Here is a 25,724-nt window from a genome sequence, read left to right as displayed (position 1 = left end):
TATATACACACATATGCAGTGGTATATATACAAATGATATATCTAAATCTGTATCTATCTATTCCACATTTTCTTCATCCATTCATCCACTGATGGATACTTTTGTTTCCATGTTTTGGCTACGATAAAAAAAAATGTTACAACAGATATGGAGTTACAGATATATTTTCCAGCTAGTGTTTTTGTTTTCTTTGGAAAAATACCCGGAAGTGGATTTGCCAAATGATATTTTCAATTTTTTCCTCAAGAAGAATTCTTGTTGGCTGGAGCCCGAGCCACTGGCTCAGGGGCTCAGACGTACAAATCACTTGCAGAGGGTTTAAAATATGACTTCAAAGACATATTGTTTATTAGTGACTTATGGGCCTTAAAAGAAACATTAATATCACAGATTTATAGTGGGATTAATGGTAGCCATTTTATAAAAATTTGCTAGATTTTTTTCTGATAAATTTCTGAACTGTAAACTAATCTGCATAGTACCTATGCAATATCAATACTGCTTTCCCCATTTTACAGAGACTAAACCTTTAGGCAAGAGAGATGAATAACTTGCATGAGGCCATGCACCTAGTATTCTGACAGAAACCACATCAAACTAGATTGTGACTTCAGAGGTACATTCCTCAAACTACCCAATTATCTGTTCCTGCTTTAAGGGTAGAAATTTGATCCTATTGCTCTTGGCAACCACAAATGCCTGAGCAAAAGAAAGATAGAGATGTTTATCTCCATTGAATATTGAATAGTGACTACTGCAGGCAATTTGCTACTTGGGTTAGTGCTTATTAGCTTTTGATGAATATCCTAAAGAGACAGGATCTTCAACGTGTTGTATTTGGGAAAAAGGCATGTCCTAGGGGCATTTTTTAATAGTGATTGATTACAAGGCAGTTCAGAAAATATGTCCACAAATTCTTTCACACATGTAGTAGTCAGAATAATAGTGCCCCCTCCCCAAAGACATGCAGAGCCTAATTTCCAGAACCTGCAAATATATTACATTTTGTGACAAAGATGAAATAAGCTGATTTTAAAATAGGGAGAGTATCCAAGGTTACCCAGGTGGGGCCATTGTTATCACAATGGTCCTTAAATTTGGAAGAGGTAGGAAGGAGAAAAGGTCAGAGTGATGCAATGTGAACAGGACTCAGCTCACCAGTGTTGGCTTTAGAGATGTAAGGAGGGAGCCATGAGCAAAGGAATGCGGGAAGCCTTTAAAATCTAAGAAAGGCAAGGAAGCAGATTCTCCCTGAGAGTCTCCAGAAAGGAACACTGCCCAGCTGACCCCTTTACTTTTACCCAGTGAGACCTATGCTGGATTTCTGACCTACAGAACTCTAAAATAAATTTGCATTGTTTTAATCCACTAAATTTATGGTAATTTGTTACAAAAATAGAAAGCTAATACAACACCCCTTCCTTCAAGAAGCAGAATATAATTCATGTCTGCTTGAGTGCGGGCTGGACTTCCTTCTAATCAATAGAATGTGAGACTTGGGCAGCCTGGGTGGCTCAGCAGTTTAGCACACCTTTAGCCCAGGGCCTGATCCTGGGGACCCAGGATCAAGTCCCACGTCGGGCTCCCTGCATGGAGCTTGCTTCTCCCTCTGCCTTGTCTCTGCCTCTCTCTCTCTCTCATTAGTAAATAAATAAAATCTTAATTTAAGAAAATATAGAATGTGAGACTCACTTCTAATGAATAGAATACAGCAGAAAATAGTGTACCACTCCCTAGATTAGGTTATAAAAAGACTGTGTCTTCCACTTTAGGGATAATCTTTCTTTCTCTGAGATTTCATCCTCATTCTGCAGGAGCTGGATGCCATATCACTAGGCACTCTGTGGAGAGACTACTTGGTGTAGAGCCAAGCCCTGCCAGCAACCACGTGGGTGAAGTTGGAAGAATATCCTTATCAGTCAAACCTTTAGATGGTTGTAACCCTAAAACTTTGATGGCAGCCTTGCGAGAGGCTCTAAACCAGAGCCACACAGGTAAGCTATGCTAAGATTTCCTGACCACAGAAATGGTAAAGTAATAAATGTTTGTTATTTTAGGCTATAAAATTTTGTAATAACTTGTTACATAGTGATAGATAGCTAATATAATGACTCTAAAGTTTGTATTTATTTATCAAAAGAGAAGAAATAAGCAGAAAAGGAAAAAAATACTAGTTAGGTGAGCAATGCTCCATTTCTCCAAATAAACTCTAATATGAATGTGCATGTTTCATTGGAAAGTTGTGAGAAAGTCAGTATTTTTAGTGTAACAATTACATCTATAAAAGTTGTCACTTCTATAATTTAGTCATTCAGATTATAAATGAAATTAAAACCTCAATGTTGAGAATAAAATTTTTCAAAACATGCAAATTTACTACCAATAATTTCATCCATTTTACACATATTTTAGTGGATGAGAGCTGTCAAAACTACTGAGATCAACAAAGGTAATTAACCTCTAATTTTTTCCCCTGTTCTTTCTTCTATTTTGCTTTTCCCTTGAAGTCTAAACTTAATGGAACAAAGCATGCAATAAACTGAGGTTAATTAATAGGTTTCTTACTTAGCTATATAGAAATATTCTCTAGACTGCAATTTATAAAGTTTAATAACTTTCAGTCAAATATATGTACGTGTGTATAGAAACACACACATATCCATTAAACAAAGAAAAATAACCATTTACACTTCATGATATTTTCACGTTGAATTTCAAATTGAATGATTATTGAAATAGAGTATCATTTTTTTTTTTTCCTCTAGGAGTCTAACTTGTCTTGGGTAACCGAATACATACACTAGCCATGCTAAACCTAACTACATGACAAATAGCCAGGTTCTCTCCTCATCCTCTTTTTTAGTTTTGCTAACATTCAGATAAGGTTTAATACTCACAGCTTCTTTTAAATGTATTAGTTAATCAAATCCATTTCTCCAGCATTGCTAAAATACAATTCCCCAAATCCAGCTTAAAAATTGACTTGTATATAAATCATCTGTATGTATGAATATAAAAAAGATACACAAACTGCACACTGGGGATCTTTTTTTCATAAGGTTGAATGAGTTTCCTTATTTAAATGTTATAGTGGGGGGAAAAGTATTTTTAAATAGATCAGTGTCCATTATATTCTCTGTGAAATCAGAACTAGTTTTACCTTTTGAAACTAACTCCTAAGGAAATTTCTAGTGGATAGTGATTATGTGTTTTATTTTGTAATGGCCCCTACTACTATAGTAATATTTTATACCACATCTGATCTGAGTTTAATTACCATTGTATCATCCAATAATCATGCTATTGAAAATATTCCTAAATTCTATTCATATTCATCAAGAACAAATTGGGATTTATACTTCTATGCAGAGGATATAGAAGCCCTTTCCTCCTTAATTTAAATTATCCTTATTACAAAGAAATAATCCACAAAAACAGGGACTTAAATTCACTAGGGACACTAAATTCATATCTTTCAATAGTTACTCTAAACGTGAATTGGCTAAATGATCCCATCAAAAGACGCAGAGTTTCAGACTGGATAAAAAAGCACAACCCATCTATTTGCTGTCTACAAGAGACTCATTTTAGACCTAAGGACACCTCCAGCCTGAAAATGAAAGGTTGGAGAACCATTTATCATTCATATCATCCTCAAAAGAAAGCTGGGGTAGCAATCATCATATCAGATAAATTTAAGTTCATCCCAAAGATTGTAGTAAGAGATGAAGAGGGACACTATATCATACTTAAAGAGTCTATCCAACAAGAGGACCTAACAATCATGAATATTATGCCCCTAATGTGGGAGCTGCCAAGTATGTCAATCAATTAATAACCAAAGTAAAGACATATTTAAATAAAATACACTAATAGTAGGAGACTTCAACGTGGCACTTTCTGTAAATGACAGATATTCTAAGCACAACATCTCCAAAGAAACAAGACCTTTAAATGATACACGAACCAGATGGATTTCACAGATATTTACAGAACTTTGCATCCAAATGCAACTGAATACACATTCTTCTCAAGTGCACATGGAACATTCTCCAGAATAGACCACATACTGGGTCACAAATCAGGTCTCAACCAAGACCAAAAGACTGGGATTGTCCCCTGCATATTTTCAGACCATAATGCTTTGAAACTTGAACTCAACCACAAGAAGAAATTTGGAAGAAGAACATGGGGAGGTTAAAGAGCATCCTACTAAAAGATGAATGGGTTAACCAGGAAATTAGAGAAGAATTAAAAGACTCAGGGAAACTAATGAAAATGAAGGTACAACCATTCAAAATCTTTGGGATACAGCAAAATCAGTCCTAAAAATCCCGCAAAAAATTGGAAAAAAATCAAATACACAAGCTAACCTCACACCTAAAGAGAGTGGAGAAAGAACAGCAAATAAAAGCTACACCAAGCAGAAGAAGAGAGTTAATAAAGATTCGAGCAGAACTCAATGAAACAGACACCAAAAAAACTGTAGAACAGATCAACAAAATCAGGAGTTGGGTCTTTGAAATAATTAATAAGATATATAAACCATTAGCCAGTCTTATTAAAAAGAAAAAAGAAAAGACTCAAATTAATAAAATTACAAATGAAAAAGGAGAGATCACAACCAATAGGAAGGAAATACAAACAATTTAAAAAACATATTATGAGCAGCTATTTGCCAATAAATTAGACAATCTAGAAGAAATGAATGCATTTCTGGAAAACCACAAACTACCAAAACTGGAACAGGAAGAAATAGAAAACGTCAACAGGCCAATAACCAGGGAGGAAATTGAAGCAGTCATCAAAAACCTCCCAAGACACAAAACTCCAGGGCCAGATGGCTTCCCAGGGGAATTCTATCAAACGTTTAAAGAAGAAACAATACCTATTCTACTAAAGCTGTTCCGAAAGATAGAAAGGGGCAGAATACTTCCAAACTCGTTCTATGAGGCCAGCATCACCTTAATTCTAAAACCAGACAAAGACCCCACCAAAAAGGAGAATTACAGACCAATATCTCTGATGAACATAGATGCAAAAATTCTCAACAAGAATTCTCAACTAGCCAATAGGATCCAACAGCACATTAAGAAAATTATTCACCATGACCAAGTGGGATTTATCCCCGGGAACCAAGGCTGCTTCAACACTTGTAAAACAATCAACGTGAGAGATCATATCAACAAGAGAAAACACAATAACCATATGATCCTCTCAATAGATGTAGTGAAAGCATTTGACAAAATACAGCATCCATATCTTTTTTTTTTTCAGCATCCATTCCTGATCAAAACTCTTCAGAGTGTAGGGATAGGGGGAACATTCCTCTGTATCTTAAAAGCCATCTTTTTAAGCCCACAGCAAATATCATTCTCAATGGGGAAACACTGGGAACCTTTCCTCTAAGATCGGGAACAAGACAGGGATGTCCACTCCCACCACTGCTATTCAACATAGTACTAGAAGTCCTAGCCTCAGCAATCAGGCAACAAAAAGAAATAAAAGGCGTTCAAATTGGCAAAGAAGAAGTGAAACTCTGCCTCTTTGCAGATGACATAATATGTACATAGAAAACCCAAAAGATGCCACTCCAAGATTGCTAGAACTCATACAGCAATTCGGCAGTGTGGCAGGATACAAAATCAAGGCCCAGAAATCAGTGGCATTTCCATACGCTAACAATGAGACTGAAGAAAGAGAAATTAGGAGTCCATCCCAGTTACAATTGCACCCAAAAGCATAAGATAACTAGGAATAAACCTAACCAAAGAGGTAAAGGATACACCCTAAAAAATACAGAACGCTTCTGAAAAGAAATAGAGGAAGACACAAAGAGATGGAAAAATATTCCATGCTCATGGATTAGAAGAAATTAACATCGTGAAAATGTCAAAGCTACCCAGGGCAATTTATACGTTCAATACAATCCCTATTAAAATACCATGGACTTTCTTCAGAGAGTTGGAACAAATCATCTTAAGATTTGTGTGGAATCAGAAAAAAAAAAAAACAAATAGCCAGGGGAATATTGAAAAAGAAAACCAAAGCCGGGGTCATCACAATGCCAGATTTCAAGTTGTACTACAAAGCTGTGATCATCAAGACAGCGTGGTCCTGGCACAAAAACAGACACATAGGGATCCCTGGGTGGCGCAGAGGTTTGGCGCGGGCCTTTGGCCCAGGGCGCGATCCTGGAGACCTGGGATCGAATCCCACATCGGGCTCCCGGTGCATGGAGCCTGCTTCTCCCTCTGCCTATGTCTCTGCCTCTCTCTCTCTCTCTCTCTGTGACTATCATAAATAAATAAAAATTAAAAAAAAAACAGACACATAGATCAATGGAACAGAATAGAGAACCCAGAAATGGGCCTTTAACTCTATGGTCAACTAATATTCTACAAACCAGGAAAGACTATCCATTGGAAAAAAGAGAGTCTCTTCAATAAATGGTGCTGGGAAAAATGGACATCCACATGCAGAAGAATGAAACTAGACCACTCTCTTGCACCATACACAAAGATAAACTCAAAATGGATGAAAGATCTAAATGTAAGACAAGAATCCATCAAAATCCTAGAAGGGAACACAGGCAACACCCTTTTTTGAATTTGGCCACAGCAACTTGCAAGATACATCTATGAAGACAAGGGAAACAAAAGCAAAAATGAATTATTAGGACTTAATCATGATAAAAAGTTTCTGCACAGCAAAAGAAAGTCAACAAAACTAAAAGACAACCTACAGAATGGGAGAAAATATTTGCAAATGACCTATCAGATAAAGGGCTAGTATCCAAGATCTATAAAGAGCTTATTAAAGTCAACACCCAAGAAACAAACAATCCAATCATGAAATGGGCAAAAGACATGAAGAGAAATCTCACAGAGGAAGACATAGACATGGCCAACATGCACATGAGAAAATGCTCCACATCACTTGCCATCAGGGAAATAACAAATCAAAACCACAATGAGATACCACCTCACACCAGTGAGAATGGGGAAAATTAACAAGACAGGAAACAACCAATGTTGGAGAGGATGTGGAGAAAGGGGAACCCTCATGCACTGTTGGTGGGAATGTGAACTGGTGCAGCCACTCTGGAAAACTGTGTGGAGGTTCCACAAAGAGGTAAAAATAGAGCTACCCTGCAACTCAACCATTGCACTGCTGGGGATTTACCCCAAAGATACAGATGCAGTGAAACGCCGGGACACCTGCACCCCGATGTTTCTAGCAGCAATGTCCACAATAACCCAACTGTGGAAAGAGCCTCGGTGTTCATCGAAAGATGAATGGATAAAGAAGATGTGGTTTATGTATACAATGGAATATTCCTCAGCCATTAGAAACGACAAATACCCACCATTTGTTTCAACGTGGATAGAACTGGAGGGTATTATGCTGAGTGAAGTAAGTCATTCGGAGAAGGAAAAACATTATATGGTTTCACTCATATGGGGAATATAAAAAATAGTGAAAGGGATTAAAGGGGAATGGAGAGAAAATGAGTGGGAAATATCAGAGAGGGAGACTCTTGATATTTATGAGAGACTCCTAACTGGGAAACGAACAAGGGGTGGTGGAAAGGGAGTGGGCAGGGGGTTGGGGTGACTGGGTGATGGGCACTGAGGGGAGCACTTGATGGGATGAGCACTGGGTGTTATGCTATATGTTGGCAAATCAAACTCCAATAAAAAATATACAAAAACCAAAAAACAAAACAAATAAATAAATTCTCCTTCTTATTGTGTCAATACATATATTTTCACTGCTTAATTAAGAAAGGATGAGATATAGCATCACAAGAAATTTCAAATAAGAATGGTTGAGTTAAAAAAGAAATGAGTAAAGAAATGAGTGAAGCAAACCAAGAAACAAGCTTTTAACTAATAGAGAATAAACTGACAGTTACCAAAGAGGAGGTGGGTGGGACGGGGGCATTGGGTGAAATAGGTGATGGGGATTAAAGAGCGCATTTGTGATGAGCAAAGGTGTTGTATGAAGTGCTGAATCACCATATTGTACACTCTATGTTACTGATATTACACTCTATGTTAACTAGCTGGAATTTAAATAAAACCTTAAAAAAACTGGTTGAGTTCACATTCATTGTCCTTAAACCAAGTAAGAAACTGTTAAAGAAGAAAAGTAATTTTTGTACATCTTAAAAAGGGAACAATAATTGTGATTTTATTCACAGAGTAATCCAAATATGCTTCATTATGTAAAGGAAAATGTTCTTGTCTACAGATCAATTAGTTCTGCTAATGAAAAAACAGAAGAACAGCCTTTTAAAATGTATCTTTTATAATGTCTTTGCCTCACATAGGAAGCTGAGATAAGAAAGCCTAAGAAAGCATCATCAGCAATATGAATATTAAAATGTGAATATGATTAATTATGCACAACTACTCTCCTCAGACTGGGGCTCGAGGATCAGCAGGTGACACTATAGAAATTACTATGTTAATAGTCCAGTTGTTGGGAAGATAGACATGTGTTACTAGTGAATTCCTAAAATATACATCTGAATAAAATGGCCCTCAGCCATCAATATTTCTTTTTAGGAAATGGAAAGTGTGGTTTGTGACTATGATTTCATTCTCATCAGAACATTTTCACATGTTTTGGCTTCTATGGGAAAGCGTCAAGGGACCGCCACTGACGGGCTGTCATGTGCCCTACAGGATTTTATCCAAGTTGTCTCTGTAATTCTGTGTGCTGATCTCATAATCGTTTCCTTTCATTTTTGAGGGCTGCCTATCAATAAATTTATATCTTCTTGCCTCAAACCTCCCTTATTCACTTTACTCTGTTTCTTTTCTTCTTAGAAAATAAGAAGCACTTAAAAACATTTTATCACCTCATATTTCAAATATTCTTATTGTATCTTTTTGGTGGATTGTGGATGCCACGGGGTAATAAAGTCCATGGTATATTGGTCCAGATAATGTATGTTCCTTATATGTTACGGGTATATTACTAATCTCAAAAATTCAGAAAAATGTAGGTTGCCTCTGTTGTGTCAATAAATTATAACAAAATTTTCTGTAAACCTTTTTGGAAGAGCCCAGCTTAACTACAGCTCACATGATTTAAAACTCTGTCTTCAATACTTTTAGCTTAATAGCACTGTCAAATGTCAAGAACACTCAGTAAGAGGCTTTTTTTTAAACAATATGCTATATTTTACCTTTTTTTATAATAGCTGTCAAGTCATAAAACACTTGCCGTGAAGAATGATTAAACTAAGTGGATTACAAATTTAGTCACAATATTATAGAACTCGAATCTTCTTGGATTTCTACTGTGGCCACATAGTTCTACTATTACCTTTGTATTAATATTTACAACACTGATGGTTCAATATTATAAAACAACATAAGATTGACAGGTTACTTTTCATATCTTACAGAGGCAATTTTTTATAGACACAATACTCACACGCATACTCTAATTCAACCATGTTGCAAAATCCACTAATTCAGCAAAAACAATGGTTTGCCAATTCTATTAAGAAAATATTTAAACATGTAGTTTGACCTCACAAAACTGAATTAAAGTCCAGTTGTTTTTTTTTTTTTTTGTGGTTATGGTGTGTCTTGGACATGTGTGCACAGAGATACCATAAACATAAAGGAGGGACAATGGAGATTAAAGTCCTTGCTATATATCAGTGTAGTTGTGACAGAAAAGACTGATGTGGGGTTAAAAACGTTTCAGAGTATGTCTATACAAAAAGACTACCACTTGCTTGGGGAGACACAGCATCTGTTCATAGGAGATATGACTGCTTCTTCATCTGATGGGCCACACTGGCATTTTATTCTGATTCATCCCTTCTCTGGTAGCCTTATAGCATCTTATGTAGCCCTGCCATATTCCAACAACTCTTTCAAATTGAACATCTGCCCTCTCCCTATATCATCTTGACCACGAAACCTTGATGACCAAACACTGACATATTCATAGCTGGTCTTAGCACCAGGCTCAGGAGCCTAGACACCTGGGATCAAATTCTAGCTCCAACACTCACTAGACTGGAAATCTGGACAAATTAGCTAACCTCATCCTTCCAAAAAATGTACTATCTCAAAGTGCTTTGGGGAGTAATTACATGAATTAGTACTTATAAAACATTTGAAGAGAGCCTGGCGTGTAATGTAAGCACTGGTTAGCTGTTGTTGTAGGTATTATTATTTTAAATCTTCTTCCTTCTTTTTCTTCTCCTCTCTTCATTCTTATAATCATTATTTTCATCCACCTCTCCATGGCTCCTGGTTGGGGCCATCTATCACTCCTCTTTATTCTTCGTCTCTCTGTCCCTCATTTAATAAAAGATTAGATGTTGGGATGGGAAGCATTGCCTTTGGGTAGTATACAATACTTGTGAACTATGTGAACTAGCCTTTCTTTTCATCATCACACTGAAAAAGAGGATAGATATACCTAATTGGATTATCTCTCCAAAGCCAAGGGAAGGACATCCTAGGAAAATCATTTAAAGTGTGAGGATTTTGGCATGAAAGGAAGAATGATATTCAGCTTTGACACTGAATGTCTACATAATCGCTAAGCTTGTTTGATTTTCCTGGGGTTACCTGCAGAGGAGAAAGGGAACTGGGAAGAAGGCAGGTGGGACGGTCAAGTAAAGAGGGGCAAGAGCATCTTTTCAAATTCACAGTTCAAATCCAGATTCTGCTCGGGCCCATCATCACATATGAATTATCCATCATGAGGGGTTGGGATTTGTAGTCATAGGCTCGACTAAAACTTTCTCAACATGAGGACAAGAAGATGCATATATCAGAACATTATTTTTTTATTTTTATTTATTTATGATAGTCACACACACACACACACACACAGAGAGAGAGAGAGGCAGAGACATAGGCAGAGGGAGAAGCAGGCTCCATGCACCGGGAGCCCGACGTGGGATTCGATCCCAGGTCTCCAGGATCGCGCCCTGGGCCAAAGGCAGGTGCTAAACCACTGCGCCACCCAGGGATCCCTATCAGAACATTATGAAGTGATTCTACTAACTGGGTATTAGACCAAAGACATGGTCTCATCAGAGACCAAACTCCTTGTCAAGAGAGCCTGTTTAGGCCATTACTATACTTATCATAAACACAGAAAATAAGCTTAAAAGAAGAATGATGTGGCCGTAAAAGGGCTAATGCTTTTCCAAGGTCAGATATGTAAAAGGACAATGCCTAGAGTCCCTATGTCTTTTCCCCACATGAGCAAAATAAGTGCAGGGAAGAAAGAGGGGATATAGAAGGTGAGGACTACAGCCCCTTCCCCAGGCTAGAATGCTGGTTGACCATTTTAAACCATGAGCAGAAGGGCAATATTGTAGGGATAACATCATAATAAAATAGAAAGTGCCCTTGTCCTCACACAAGCCAAGCCACGACATCAGTATCAGATAGATTTGTTCAGACTTTAACATGTGAAAGGGATTTCTATCTTGGTAAAACCACTGCATTTTGTTATAGTTGCTTAATCTCTACCTAATATAGTATTGACATATTCTTTTAAAATGATCCTTCTCTTTCACTATTTAACCAACAGCTCATCTTAATCATGTTGAGTAAAAAGATATTTACTTGTTGTATGCCATGTGATTGCCCCCAAATGCATTGTTCTTTCTTTTAATTCATGTCCCATGAATTTTTGGCTGACTAGGTCAAAACTCAATTTAGCCATCGTTTCTTGTGGGCAATTTTCCCTGACTTCCTGGTAAAGATTCTTTGTCTATGCTGTTTGGGTTTATCTCTTTCACTGTGTATAGAACATGATACTTACTGGTGAGTTACCCAGAAGATGGTGCCTAAGAGTTTCTTAGCACATTGCAGGTGCTCCAACATGGTTTGTAAAATAAATGAACACATGACTCAGAAGAAAGATAACAAATTCATAATTGTGTTTAAGGCAATGCAATATGGCTACGAATTTACGTTTGTTATAAGTAAATACATCAGACAGCAAGATCAGTTAAGACACTATTAAAATCCTATGAATGCAGAGTTAAAAGGCTATAAACAATGGTAACATCTGGGGTAAGAAACACTGCAGAAAGGTAATAATAATTATTTTCCTACAACTCCCATAATCAGTTGCTGAAGAATTCTTCTGTCTAGATTTCAATCTGCATTTCGTTGAACATTTGGCATATAATTTTTTTAACTTCACTGCCTCACTTAACTAGTTATTAGACAATGGGGAGGTTAACTTATTGTGCAGTTCAATCCTCAGAGCAATGCTGCTGCCATTACAGAGAATTCTCTTTTCAAAAAGTAGCAAAAGCAAAAATGATCAAGTTTATTGCAGAGAAGCAGATGTTAGGGCAACTGAGAACTGCCAGGGAAAGTAGAAAGGAAATGAAGGATGTAAAGGACAGGAGTGAAAACTGGTGAAAATGCCTGCTTATTGATATTCTGCATTGGATCAAAAGCTACATCAAAATACGACCAATAGGATAAACACTAATGTCTTGTATTAATAACAATGTTTGGGGACTTCTGAATGTGGTTACATACTTCCATATTATTATTCAACTATTAATTAAATATCTGCATTCAACCAGAAGCAGATTTTGGATTCTGATCAGAAGATTAAATATTAGCATAGTTTGAAGTAAAGATGCAAAGACAATGTATTTGAAGTGATCTATTCATGTAAAATGCCAACATGAGAAAGAGATGTTTTTACCAGAAGCTACATTTTTTTTTTTTTTTTTTGCTATAGTAGTTACTGGCTTCAAAAGCTTATCAGACAACATATTGCTCCCTTTGTTTTTTAAATAACTCAAAGAATTTCAGATGTAGGAACATGGGAAGGATTATACTAGATCATCTTGACTCTAGAGACTTTCCAAAGATTAAATCTAAGAGCCAGGCTAGACCTAGATCTGCTCACTTTGCAACTGAGCTGCCCTTCTTCTACCTTACTCATCTTATATTACCCAAATATGATTCAAGCTCTACTATGATGCCTGGACGTCTCACACTGTATTTGACAATTAAGTAAACTGTGCTTAACATTCCACCACCAGATCTAGTGTTTCTAACTGCAAATAAAAGTTTGTGTTACTAAAACCCAGTTGAATCATGGCCAAGAGTTAGAAAAAAAAATATACGAACAGAAGGCACAATCCTTCCAGGCAGTAAGATTAGATGAATTCGTTGAATTGGTGCTGGAATTTACCTGCCACCTAAGTAGGGCTACAGAATTATACCTTCTTCCCCAGTCAGCTGAAAGGAGTTTAAGGAGAGTAAGATAAAAAGAGACAAGGAGAACTAGTGATTCACTAAGTTGTGAAACTAACTCTCACCTGAAATATGAGAACTTGGCTTTTATTTTTGGCCAAAAGATATAGAATTCAACTCTAAGAAAAGTTTCAAGGTGTTTACCTGTAACTTGGTTGCAACCTGAAGGATCATAGGGTCTAAGGTTTCTTTGGCCTTAAATATTTGGTTAAGAGATAATATTTGTCATGATCTTAGATTGTATCTAACTATAGTAGTAATTGTTCTCCTTATCTAAGTATCTTTAAATCTCTGAAAAGAGGAAAAAATAAGTAGCAAAAGGACAAATTAAATCATCATTAATACTATTTTTCTATTAAGTTTTTTAAAATTATTTTATTTTATTTTATTTTTTAAAATTATTTTATTTATTCATAAGAGACACAGAGAGAAGCAGAGGGAGAAGCAGGCTCTCCACAAGGAGCCCGATGTGGGACTCGATACTGGATCCCAAGATCAGGACCTGAGCCAAAGGCAGATGCTTAACAGCTGAGCCACCCAGGCATCCCTCTATTAAGTTTTTAAACATGTAGTTCAATCTATTTAATTTCATTAGTTAAGGTATTTGAAATAATAATTATAACTTAATATTTACAGGATCTACTTAGAAAAAATTTACAAGCTAGATTTGTAAGTCTTCTTTTTCAGGCATTTGAAATATCAAGGGAGCCAGAAACACTAACATTATATATTTAATGTCATAAATGTTTAATACAATATAATTACTTGTTTTTAAGTGGGATTACTCTCATAGGAAAATTCAGTCTATTAAAAGAGAATTAATTTGGACATTAGTCAAAGAATAAATAATTATTACTATTTTAATATAATTACCAAATGTATAAATTAAATTTCAAAGTATGTAAGATGAATCAACCTGAATCTTAAGAAAATTAAGACTTGAATGTGTAACTTTAATGGATTGAAAGTTAATTTAAATAAAAAATAACATTTAATTATCTACATACAAAATTCATGCTATACACGAGTATTTTAAATGGTAACTTACGATTTGGTTATTAAGTCAATTTTACTAAATATTTGAAAAGACTCTACTGTTGAGTGTATGAGACACAGATATATTCTGACAAATTTTTCTATATTCCTTCAACTTCATGCATGGAGTAGTTTCTGCTGAGCTATCTTGAGGAAACACTAGACCATTTTTATGTAATTTCCTACTAGGGAATAAATAGAATTTATTTTTCTACCTACAAACTATGAGAAAGCATGCCTTTCAGGAGTTGTATTTGGTGGTATAAGCCAATAAAATAAAAAGGCCACAAAATTCCCCTTTACGGACCATCACTGGTCCCCTTATTTTCTTTTCACAGAAGACCACACTTGGATCATAATACGATGAAGAAACACTCCTATGCCCTTTCGGGGGTAAAGAATTAGTCCTTGCAAATTTGTCTGATATGAATCCAAGAATTTGAGAAAGGTAATTTTCTCAATATGCTCAAAGCTTCACTAAAATTTCAGTTCTCTATATTTTTTAATATTCATATATGTTCTCCCTGATATAAAGTACTGTACCTATGCCAACTCAAATAGTCACACACTTGTGATAGAACCAGCATTTGTTGAAAAATGTATTATTATTATTGTTGTTCTTCTTGTTGTTATTATTTGAGTGACTTCCCCCATCCTGTGAGAGGTGTCTATATTGCTTTTGGAGAGGATCCAAGTTGTTGCTGCAGGCATGCGATGAGAAAAGGAGTCAACTTCTAAGTTTTGATATCCAGAGTAGGATTTTTGAGACTGCAGCTAGAAAATAATCTTGAAAACCAAGCTTTGCTGGGAGGTAAAAGGATTTTCTCCATGCCTTTCCTCTTCCCTAGTAAATATTGAGAGACACCTTGCAGGCTCAATCCTGGGTTCTTCCATAGCCTGGAGTGGCTACTGCTTCCACTAATCTGCCGGAACTCTGAGGCTACTTGCTTCTGGAAGAGGAATACCGTGTATGAGAAGTCCAAGCCCAAAAATACGGACATGGACATCATATGCTTTTAGCCTCATGGAGTGCAGAAAGATGATGGGGACAGAAGTGGGAGGGAGGCAGTGGGACATGCACACCAGAAGTCCAATAGCTGGGTTGAAGGAGAAGACCAAATTACAAGGTTTTTGCCCCATTTCTGTTTGGGCTTCTGGAAGGAGAGGTCCCAGAAGGGTATTACTGGTGTAAGTAAGAGATGTCTCATGAGAATAAAATTCTCCGTGCCGCCTAGCAAGTGGGAGGCAAACTGGACAGTTGCGGAAAAATAAAGAAGCTCCATTTTCTTTGCATTACTGAGCAGCAGACAGTAAATCCTGCGACTTACTTACTTAATGACTTACATAATACCATCACTTCTCCTATAACACATGTATGTTCTTAGCAACCACCGTACAGAGCCACAAAGCACAATGAAAACTACAGGGCTTCTGGGAAAATTCAGGTGTTGCCAGCACTCCAAAATTTCATCAGCGATACATTTAAAACAAGTAAAAAAGACCCTACTAAATATGATAGCACAGTCTTACACATGCTGGGCCATTAAGAAATCCATAAACATTACAATTAAACATGGCATTGTATTTTGAAAAAAGACCTGACGTTTGCTCGTGGAAGTGGTCCTTGGAAAAGCTGCAGCTTAAGCGTTGATGTGAAGTGGTGCGAAGAGACGGATCTGAGGTCATGAGGAAGGTTGTACATCAGATATGGATGGAGTAAGGTGACCAGTAAGCTGAGGTGGTTGGTAGATGTTTGAGGGGTGGTGTGTGTGTGTGTGTGTGTGTGTGTGTGTGTGTGTGTTTGGGCGGTGTGTGCAAGCTCCTCCTTGGCTAGGTTCAGCTGGGTGTTTCCTACACTTACCTAATTTTTCCTGGATGAACTTACATATAGACAAGCAGGATACCTGTGCTATGCCTAAGTTATTCTCTAGTATATCCATTACTTTGGAATGGATTCACAATTGCAAAACCAGCCTAATAGCAGAACTGCCTGTACCTTAGAGTGTCGCAAAATAAAGGCAACTGTGAACTAGAGTTATTGATTTTCCTTTAAAAAAAAAAACCCTTAAATAACCTTGATCTTTCTGTGAATAGTTTAGATCGGTGGTTTTCAAAGTGTGGGTCACAAATAGTACTGGGGCTGATGCATCCGCCGAGCTGTGTTTTTTAAATGAGGCTGTTGGACAGTTAAATGGAATCTAGTTTCTTCCCCACCAAAGATGAGGCAGTTGGTTCTCTGGGTGCACTAGGAGGAGTTGAAATTTGTCTCTTTAAAATGTGGCTTCCTGCATTGCCTGAATGGGACCTAATGAGAGAAAAGCAAAGGTAGGAGAAGGTCTGGCTCAATCCACCAGCATTTTTAGGCAGAGCAAGGAACACTTGGTTTGAGTCTGGGAACCCATCACAGCGGGATTCAGACTCCCGCCCTGCACAGAATGGGGACCAGAATCTTTGAGGTCAGGGGTGTTTGAAGGAGCTTTGAGCTTAGAATTACGGATATTGGTGTACAACAGTCACCACCATCTGTTTCCAAAACCTTTTCACCTTCCCGAACTGAAAACTTCATACCCATTACAAGGTAACTCCCCCTTTGGACCATCCTCTGGCAACCACTATCCTACTTTTGTTCCTACCATACCAGGTACCTCATAATACAATAATAATTGCGATGTGGAATGATTGCGGAATAATACAATATTTATCTCTCTGTGACTGGCCAATTTTACTTAGCTTATGTCTTCAGGGCTCATCCATCCAATAGCATGTGTCAGATATTTTTCCTTTCTAGGACTGAATAATGTTCCTCTCTTTAATTTCCTTTGATGTCAACCAAACAAGTATATATTTATTTCTAGACATTCTATGCCTGTGTCGTGGTCTTTTTTTGTTGTAGCACTTACGATAGATGTACCAGATGTTCTTGGTTGTCTTAATAAGCTTCAAGCTATTCAGTTACCCCTCAGGCTGTTTTTTTTTGTTGTTGTTGTTGTTCAGAAGAGGTAGTTCCAGCTTCTCTAGCACTCGGTTCTATGGAGTGACTCTCCAGCTCTGAATAAAATTGGTGACGAAAATATTGGACCCCTTTTCGTAGACCAATATATCCTCAAATATTGAGCATAAATTGACAGCATTTGCTCTAAAGGCACTTGTAGGAGCTTGGCTGAGGAAGACAATCAGCAAGAATGAGACACAGCATTTCCTCCAGTAGTATCTTTTATATGCTGATGCTCATTGTAGTCAAATTCTGTTTCAAATGGAGGAGAGCTCAAATGCAAAGTGACCTTTGAAACTGAGGAAAGAATAGAAAGTAAAAACCTTCTCCATTTAGCTTCATCCTGTGTCAAGGAATCACTATCTTATTTTAGAATGCTGTCATTTTAAAGCTTTGAAATGCTTTCTATAGAAATGATTACATTAATCCTGCAGTCAATTTGTCTGAAGTTAGCAAGTGTTACAGCTATCAAAAGTGCTACAAAAATAATTGAATACATTTTTAAAACTAGTAGATACTGTGACTGTAATTTATTTTCTTAGGATTGCCATGACATAGTAGAAAAGAAAGAACTCTATCAAGCACCATAAAAAAAGGGGGGGGGGAATGGATAAATTGAATAATGCCAAACTTAATGTTATTCAATGATCTTACTTGGTCAATAAGTAGCATCAACTTCTGCTTTCAATTATTTTTTCCCTTAGGAGCACAGAGAATTTAGGACAACTATCTGTTCTTTCCCAATTTAAACGATATGTGCACAAGTCAGCCTGATGGATAACCTAATCCAACTGCTGAAGGACAGACTGATTCTCTGTAACACTTCACCAGGACTAATGTGTAATGGATTATCCTAGGAAATATATCATTTTCCCATGGGGTATGTTCCATTATACCTGCATTTCCTTGCTTTTAATGCTTGGTGCACATCAAAATCATTGACCTGTAGGAATTGGTGTCTACGTCTCTCAATTTCCTCTAGATCTTTCTCACTCCCTGGAGCCACACTTATGACCCAAGTAAGTGAAGGCAGAGAGCTGAAAAAACCTGAAAAAGGAGGTAATCAATTATGTAGATGCATTGCTCTTCTTTCTTTTTTGCATATTTTTTTTTCTTAAAAAATAACAAATACTTTGTTTGAATTAACTTCCTGGACTATACTAATATTAACAATTTTTTCATTTATTGATCATATATCTCATGTTTGTAAGTTATACTATACGCTAAGGATATTTCTCCAGAAGGTACAATTTAATGGTAGTATGAAATGTCTCAGAAAAATGTTAAAGTACTGTGTTATTTGAACACTGACTCCTTTTGTTAGCAGAAGCTTTTGCTATTATATATGAAAATGCTAACCCGTTGTCTGTAAGGGTATTTGATGTACTGGATATTTATCCATGAAATTGATAAGACCGTAGACTATCCCTGTCTAGAGCTTTGTCAGTGTTTCTCTATCTAAATGTGTAATGGACAAGGTTATCAAGCACATTTGAGCTTGATGTGCTTAAAAAAGTAATCCTTGTATGACCATTAAATTCTAGTTACCATCTTTTCACCTTTGATCTGTGCTGTGGCACAAATTCTTTTTCTTTTCAAAGTCCAAATTTCACAGCAGCAATGTCTACAAAAGTCAAACTGTGGAAGGAGCCCAGATGTCTTTCGACAAGGGAATGCATAAAGAATATATATATATAACTAATGTATATATAGATATATATATACACACACAATGGAATATTACTCAGCCATCAGAAAGGATGAATACCTACCATTTACATGGAAGTGGAAGCAACTCGAGGATATAATGCTAAGTGAAAAAAGACTATCGAGAAAAACAATTATCATATGGTTTCACTCATACGTGGAATATGGAATATAAGAAATAGTGAAAGGTCCCATAAGGGAAGGAGGGGAAAGTGAATGGGGAAAAATCAGAGAGGAAGACAAACCATGAGAGACTCCTGACTCTAAGAAACAAAGTGAGGGTTGCTGAAGGGAAGGTGGGTAGGGGGATGGGGTAACAGGATTCTGGGCATTGAGGAGGTCGCATAATGAGGTGAGCCTGATGTAATATGTTGGCAAACTGAAAATAAATTTTTAAAAAGTGACATTTTCTTCTGTTGATACCGAGTCATTCTGGGGAATGTCCCCTGGAGGAGGCTACAACAAGTGGTACCCCAGAGGGGCTAACAGTGCTGTCACTCATGTCCACACAGGACATGATGTCCTTTCTTTCCCAGGCTTTTTCAGAGTCTCATCCAGGCTATGAGACTAGTGGTGTACGTGATGGGGGAATCAGACCCCTTTAAAATAATCATTTCCCCCAAGTCCATTTTGGGGACAATGCTTGATAAACCATAAATCCTTTTCTGATGGCTCCCTAATGAAAAGGAAAAAAAAACCTTCCTTGCTTTCTTTTTTCTCTCCTTTCTTCCTTCATTTTTCTTGCAAGACTCTTCAGGCCTCAGAGGATATACTATATTAGTGTATAATTATAATAGTAGCCCAAGTTGGTGTCATCTGGCACTTCGGTTACATTAGGAACATAATCCTCTCATTACCTATGCATTTCCAGGTGCTTGTCATCACTGAACCATCTAGGGAAGACTAGGATAGCTTTCAATTACTGAAAGCTTGTGCCAGAATAATACAGAAACTTCTCAGCCATGTGTGCAGAGCCTTCAACCTTATACATTATACAATTCAATTTCTGTGATTCATTTTTTTAACCTCTGGAGTTATAATGCCAGTTCATAAATGTATTGATGTGTTTTGGAGGTATAAATGAAACCTTAAAATGCTCCCTTTAAATTACAGACTTTTTTTTTTAAGAATAAATTATATTCTGTTGCTTTTGCTCTGCAACCAGTGAGAGAGAACTTTGCTCCATCTTTGTTCTCCTGACCTTTAACAATAACCCTCAGTACTTAGTCTTTCGTCCTTCTTTCTCAGAGCTTCAACCTGCAGGAGAGTAATTGACTCTCCAAGTTTCAACACTAACTTCTCATGGATAAATCTAGATCTTTCAAAATCTTTCACTGAGCTTTTGAAGGTGTCTGTTTCCAGAGGAACATTATGCATACCTAAAGTATAATACAGAAAACTAAGCTCGGTGTCTTCTTTCACTAGACACCTTTTTAAAGTGCTCTTTCATAAGCACTATGTGGCACTTCCTACAATCATTGTTATCTGCATATTTTATTTGGCTGCAAATTCATCAAGAGGAGGAATCCTATCTAATTTGGCCACATATCAAGACCCAGCACAATGTCTGACATAGAATAAGCAATCAAGATGTTTTTAACTTGGCCACAGTAACTTCTTGCAAGATTCATCCATGAAGGCAAGAGAAACAAAAGCAAAAATGAACTACTGGGACTTCATCAAGATAAGAAGCTTTTGCACAGCAAAGGATACAGTCAACAAAACTAAAAGACAACCTACAGAATGGGAGAAGATATTTGCAAATGACGTATCAGATAAAGGGCTAGTTTCCAAGATCTATAAAGAAACTTATTAAACTCAACAGCAAAGAAACAAACAATCCAATCATGAAATGGGCAAAAGACATGAAGAGAAATCTCACAGAGGAAGACATAGACATGGCCAACAAGCACATGAGAAAATGCTCTGCATCACTTGCCATCAGGGAAATAACAAATCAAAACTACAATGAGATCCCACCTCACACCAGTGAGAATGGGGAAGATTAACAAGGCAGGAAACAACAAATGTTGGAGAGGGTGTGGAGAAAAGGGAACCCTCTTACACTGTTGGTGCGAATGTGAACTGGTGCAGCCACTCTAGAAAACTGTGTGGAGGTTCCTCAAAGAGTTAAAAATAGACCTGCCCTACGACCCAGCAATTGCACTGCCGGGGATTTACCCCAAAGATACAGATGCAATGAAACGCCGGGACACCTGCACCCCGATGTTTATAGCAGCAATGTCCACAATGGCCAAACTGTGGAAGGAGCCTCAGTGTCCATCGAAAGATGAATGGATAAAGAAGATGTGGTCTATGTATACAATGGAATATTCCTCAGCCATTAGAAATGACAAATACCCACCATTTGCTTCAATGTGGATAGAACTGGAGGGTATTATGCTAAGTGAAATAAGTCAATTGGAGAAGGACAAACGTTATATGGTCTCATTCATTTGGGGAATATAAAAAATCGGAAAGGGAATAAAGGGGAAAGGAGAGAAAATGAGTGGGATATATCAGAAAGGGAGACAGAACATGAAAGACTCCTAACTCTGGGAAACGAACTAGGGGTGGTGGAAGGGGAGGTGGGCGGGGGGTGGGGGTGACTGGGTGACAGGCACTGAGGTGGGCACTTGACGGGATGCGCACGGGTGTTATTCTACATGTTGGCAAATTGAACACCAATAAAAAATAAATTTATAGGGATCCCTGGGTGGCGCAGTGGTTTAGCGCCTCCGCCTTTGGCCCAGGGCGCGATCCTGGAGACCCGGGATCGAATCCCATGTCGGGCTCCCGGTGCATGGAGCCTGCTTCTCCCTCTGCCTGTGTCTCTGCCTCTCTCTCTCTCTGTGTGACTATCATAAATAAATAAAAATTAGAATAAATAAATAAATAAATTTATAAAAAAAGTAATGTCAGATGTCGAAAATAAAAAAAAAAGTTACCCTGAAAAAAAATGTGTAATTGATTTGTATAGAGTAGATCTGAAAAAAAGTATATTATATGTGATATATGTAACAATATAACAAAATAATAACTGTATATTGCATAAAACAATCTAACAAAATAGTAATAACTGATAGTTTTTCAGTGATTCTGAATTTTTAAAAAAGTCCTACCTGAGTGTGTGGTAATTTAGATTGTGGTATTTGGAACCAAACAGAGATTTTTTGTTTTGGCTTTCTAAGTATTATCTTTGAGCTACTTAGCATTTTTAAGTCATAGTTTCCCCATCTGTAAAAAGTGAATTGCCTAGGATAGAACATGTCAAGTAAGAACTCTAAATCTAGCACTATTTTAGCAGTAATATTAGTATTTTTTAAAAAGATTTTATTAATTAGAGAGAGAGGGGAAGAGGGGGGAGAGAGAGAGATAGAGAGCATGCACACAAGTGGGAGGAAGGGCAGAGAGAGAGGAAGAGAGGGACAAGTAGACTCCCTGCTGAGCACAGAGCCTGATGGGGAGGGCTTCATCCCAGGAGATCACCACCTGAGCCCAGGTCAGCCCTTAACTAACTAAGCCCACCTGAGCCCAGAGATCACCACCTGAGCCCAGGTCAGGCCTTTAACTAACTAAGCCACCCGGGTGCCCATAGGATCTTCCTGTCTTTCAAAATCTGTAGGAGAGCTGAATAGGCTTTATGAAAAGAAACACATGAAATATTTCTTTTAAAGATGTTTTTATATTAAGGTTTGGTGAAGGGATAATATGATATCTATCATGAAGTAGGTGACAATAATTATTCTAAAGATCATGGAAAAGGGCTTCAGCTAGACATAGCAAGCAATTCTGGATACTCAAAAACGACTGGAAATGGTCAAATATTTTCTCAAGGGTGTATAATTCAGAACCAACAATCAAATTCGATTGTGAATTACCTGAGGATGGGCTTCTAAGCATGTTGCTTGGAGGAATTATAGTTCAATGGAAATGGAAGTGTTTACCTAACAGCATTCATATATGGTAGACAATAAGAAACATGATGAGACACTTCACAGATCCGATATTTCAGGTGCCTAAGCCACTTTTACATACTTTTCATGTCTATAGATACACACATTATATATATTATATATATATATTATATATATATAATATTTGTGTATTATATCGTCTTGTAGGTCATAATTTACAACAGCATTTATACATTAGTCTTCTCTAAACCCATGTGTTTAATTAATTTATGTGTAAGTTAATTTATTTATTGTTGGTTCTTTCCATTTTTCTTCCTAGATTTCTTGGTATAACTTATCATAATTACTTTACTGTAATACTTCCCCAAGTACCCATGTTTTCACATTTATCTGTACAATCAGCATTCACATAATGAATTCCTCATGCAGCATTTTCCCCTATTTCATGGATAGTGCTATTTTCAGTTAGAACAGCCAGGATACAGGGACTTAAATGAGACGATTCTTATAAGAATAATCAACATGTCTTTAGTGACTGACAGGAACAGAATAACAAAGAAATAGAGTGCATTTTGGCATTTCAGGACTCAATATATTGTTTCTAAAATTCTATTTATATATACATATTGAATGACATAAACCTCTTTGCTCTTGCAGCTGGTTATTTCTATCCATAATGCCCAAAATACAGCTCTGTTATACTATTCAATTTTACCAATAAAGAAATAGTAAATGACAAATTTTTATAAGTCTATACCTTAAAAATGAAAGGTTAATTCATCTTTGGCATAAATATTTTTAAGGTAAAACTAATAAATACAGAAACTATAACCAAATTCATTGTTTCATTTTTTTCAGCCAATTTTAATATTTTTAAAAGATGAATAAAGATCTCTTTTTTCATTCTAAGAACTATTCCATTTAGTAAATTAGTTTGTCAGAGATTAAAATTAAGTGGTGATATGTACAGTAGGAATAGAAAATGGAATTAACAATGAAAGCTATTCAAGGATAAGCAGAGATAAATCTGTCTGCCCACTTGCTTATTCAAATAGACAATGCAGAATTTGTATGTTACAATCTGTGTGCATAAATCATGTGGTTCCTAAACAAAAAGTAAGATTTATTTGTAACAATATCCCCGAATAAAATGATTGCGTATATTTTCCAACAAAAAATATACTTTGTATGTAGGTCAAAACTCACATTTATTTCACAGCAATAGCAAGCACTCATTCTGCCTTTTAAATATTTCTGTTAGTCTCCTTTGAACATTTAATCCCGAGGTGGGTGACATCTTCGGTAAGGTAGATCATTCACATCTCTGGGCTTGGCTGACTGTAATGGGTCAATGCTTTCAATGCCGACCACCATTCTATCAAGTGCAAATTGTGGCCTGTGCATAGGACTAAATAAGGATTTTACAGATATTATCCCATTTAACAAAATAACCATATAATGTAAATCCTGTTATTATTTCTAATAGATAAATGAGCAAACAGGTTGTGGGGCAGGAAAGCATTCTAACTTTGGCCCAACTTGATTCCTAGACTAGCACTTTAAAGCCCAGACTAACCTTTATCTTTTTTTTAAAGATTTTATTTATTTATTTATTTATTCCTGAAACAGACAGAGAGAGAGGCAGAGACACAGGCAGATGGAGAAGCAGGCTCCATGCAGGGAACCTGATGTGGGGCTTGATCCCCAGACCCTGAGATCACACCCTGAGCCAAAGGCACACGCTCAACCGCTGGGCCACCCAGGCACCCCAACCTTTAGCTCTTTTTAAAATAAATAACACAGTATTATTTCCCCACTTTCTCCATCTTGAGAATTAAGTTCATCTTTCTGTTTCCAGAACTAATACCAATGTTATATATTTTTTATTATATGTCCTCACATGAAGTATTATTCAGATAAACTCAACTTGATGAGGTAGACAGATAAGGGATAAAACCATGGAGAGTGTCAGAATGAAAAGGAATCCTATGTTTTAGGCTAGTTTAATTTTTTTCTTTTTCAAGTTTTTATTTAAATTCTAGTTAGTTAACTTATAGTGTAATATTAGTCTCAGGAGTAGAATTTAGTGATTCACTACTTAGCATACAACACTTAGTGCTCATCACAAGTACCCTCCTTAATGCTCACCACCGATTTAGCCCACCCCCTACCCAGTCCCCTTCAGTAACTCTCTTTGTTCTCTATAGTTAAGAGTAGTCTGTTATCTGGTTTGCCCCCTTTTTTCCTCTTTCCTCTATGTTCATCTGTTTTATTTCTTAAACTCCACATATTAGTGAAATCATATGGTATTTGTCTTTGTCTGACTTATTTCGCTTAGCATAATACCCTCTAGTTCCATCCACATCATTGTAAATGGCAAGATTTCATTCTTTTTGATGGCTGAGTAATATTTCATTATACACACACACATAAATATAATATATACATATATTATATATATATATATATATACACCTCATCCTCTTTCATTCATCAGTTAGTGGACATTTGGGCTCTTTCCATAATTTGGCTATTGTTGATGCTGCTGCTATAAACATTGGGGTTCATATACCCCTTCAAATTAGTATTTTTGTATCCTGTGGGTAAATACCTAGTAGTGCAATCATTGGATCATAGGGTAGTTCTATTTTTAACTTTTTGAGGAACCTCCATGCTGTTTTCCAGTGTGGCTGTATCAGTTTGCATTCCCACCAACAATGTAAGAGACAACATGTGTTAGTGAGGATGTGGAGAAAAAGAAGTCTCTTACACCGTTAGTTTAATTTCTTAAC

The 25,724-nt window shown here is 36.8% G+C and overlaps 1 protein-coding gene across 20 annotated transcripts in view; it reads right to left on the bottom strand.

Annotated features, from left to right (window-relative positions):
* The window catches only part of RALYL (RALY RNA binding protein like), a 712,238-nt gene that overhangs the window by 162,086 nt on the left and 524,428 nt on the right, over nt 1-25,724 (bottom strand). The window lies entirely within an intron of this gene.

This window comes from Canis lupus, chromosome 29 (assembly GCF_003254725.2).
Source record: "Canis lupus dingo isolate Sandy chromosome 29, ASM325472v2, whole genome shotgun sequence".
In the NCBI taxonomy this organism is placed as follows: domain Eukaryota; kingdom Metazoa; phylum Chordata; class Mammalia; order Carnivora; family Canidae; genus Canis; species Canis lupus.
Note: the sequence above shows the minus strand (reverse complement) of the source record. Positions and strands in the feature narration are given on the sequence as shown.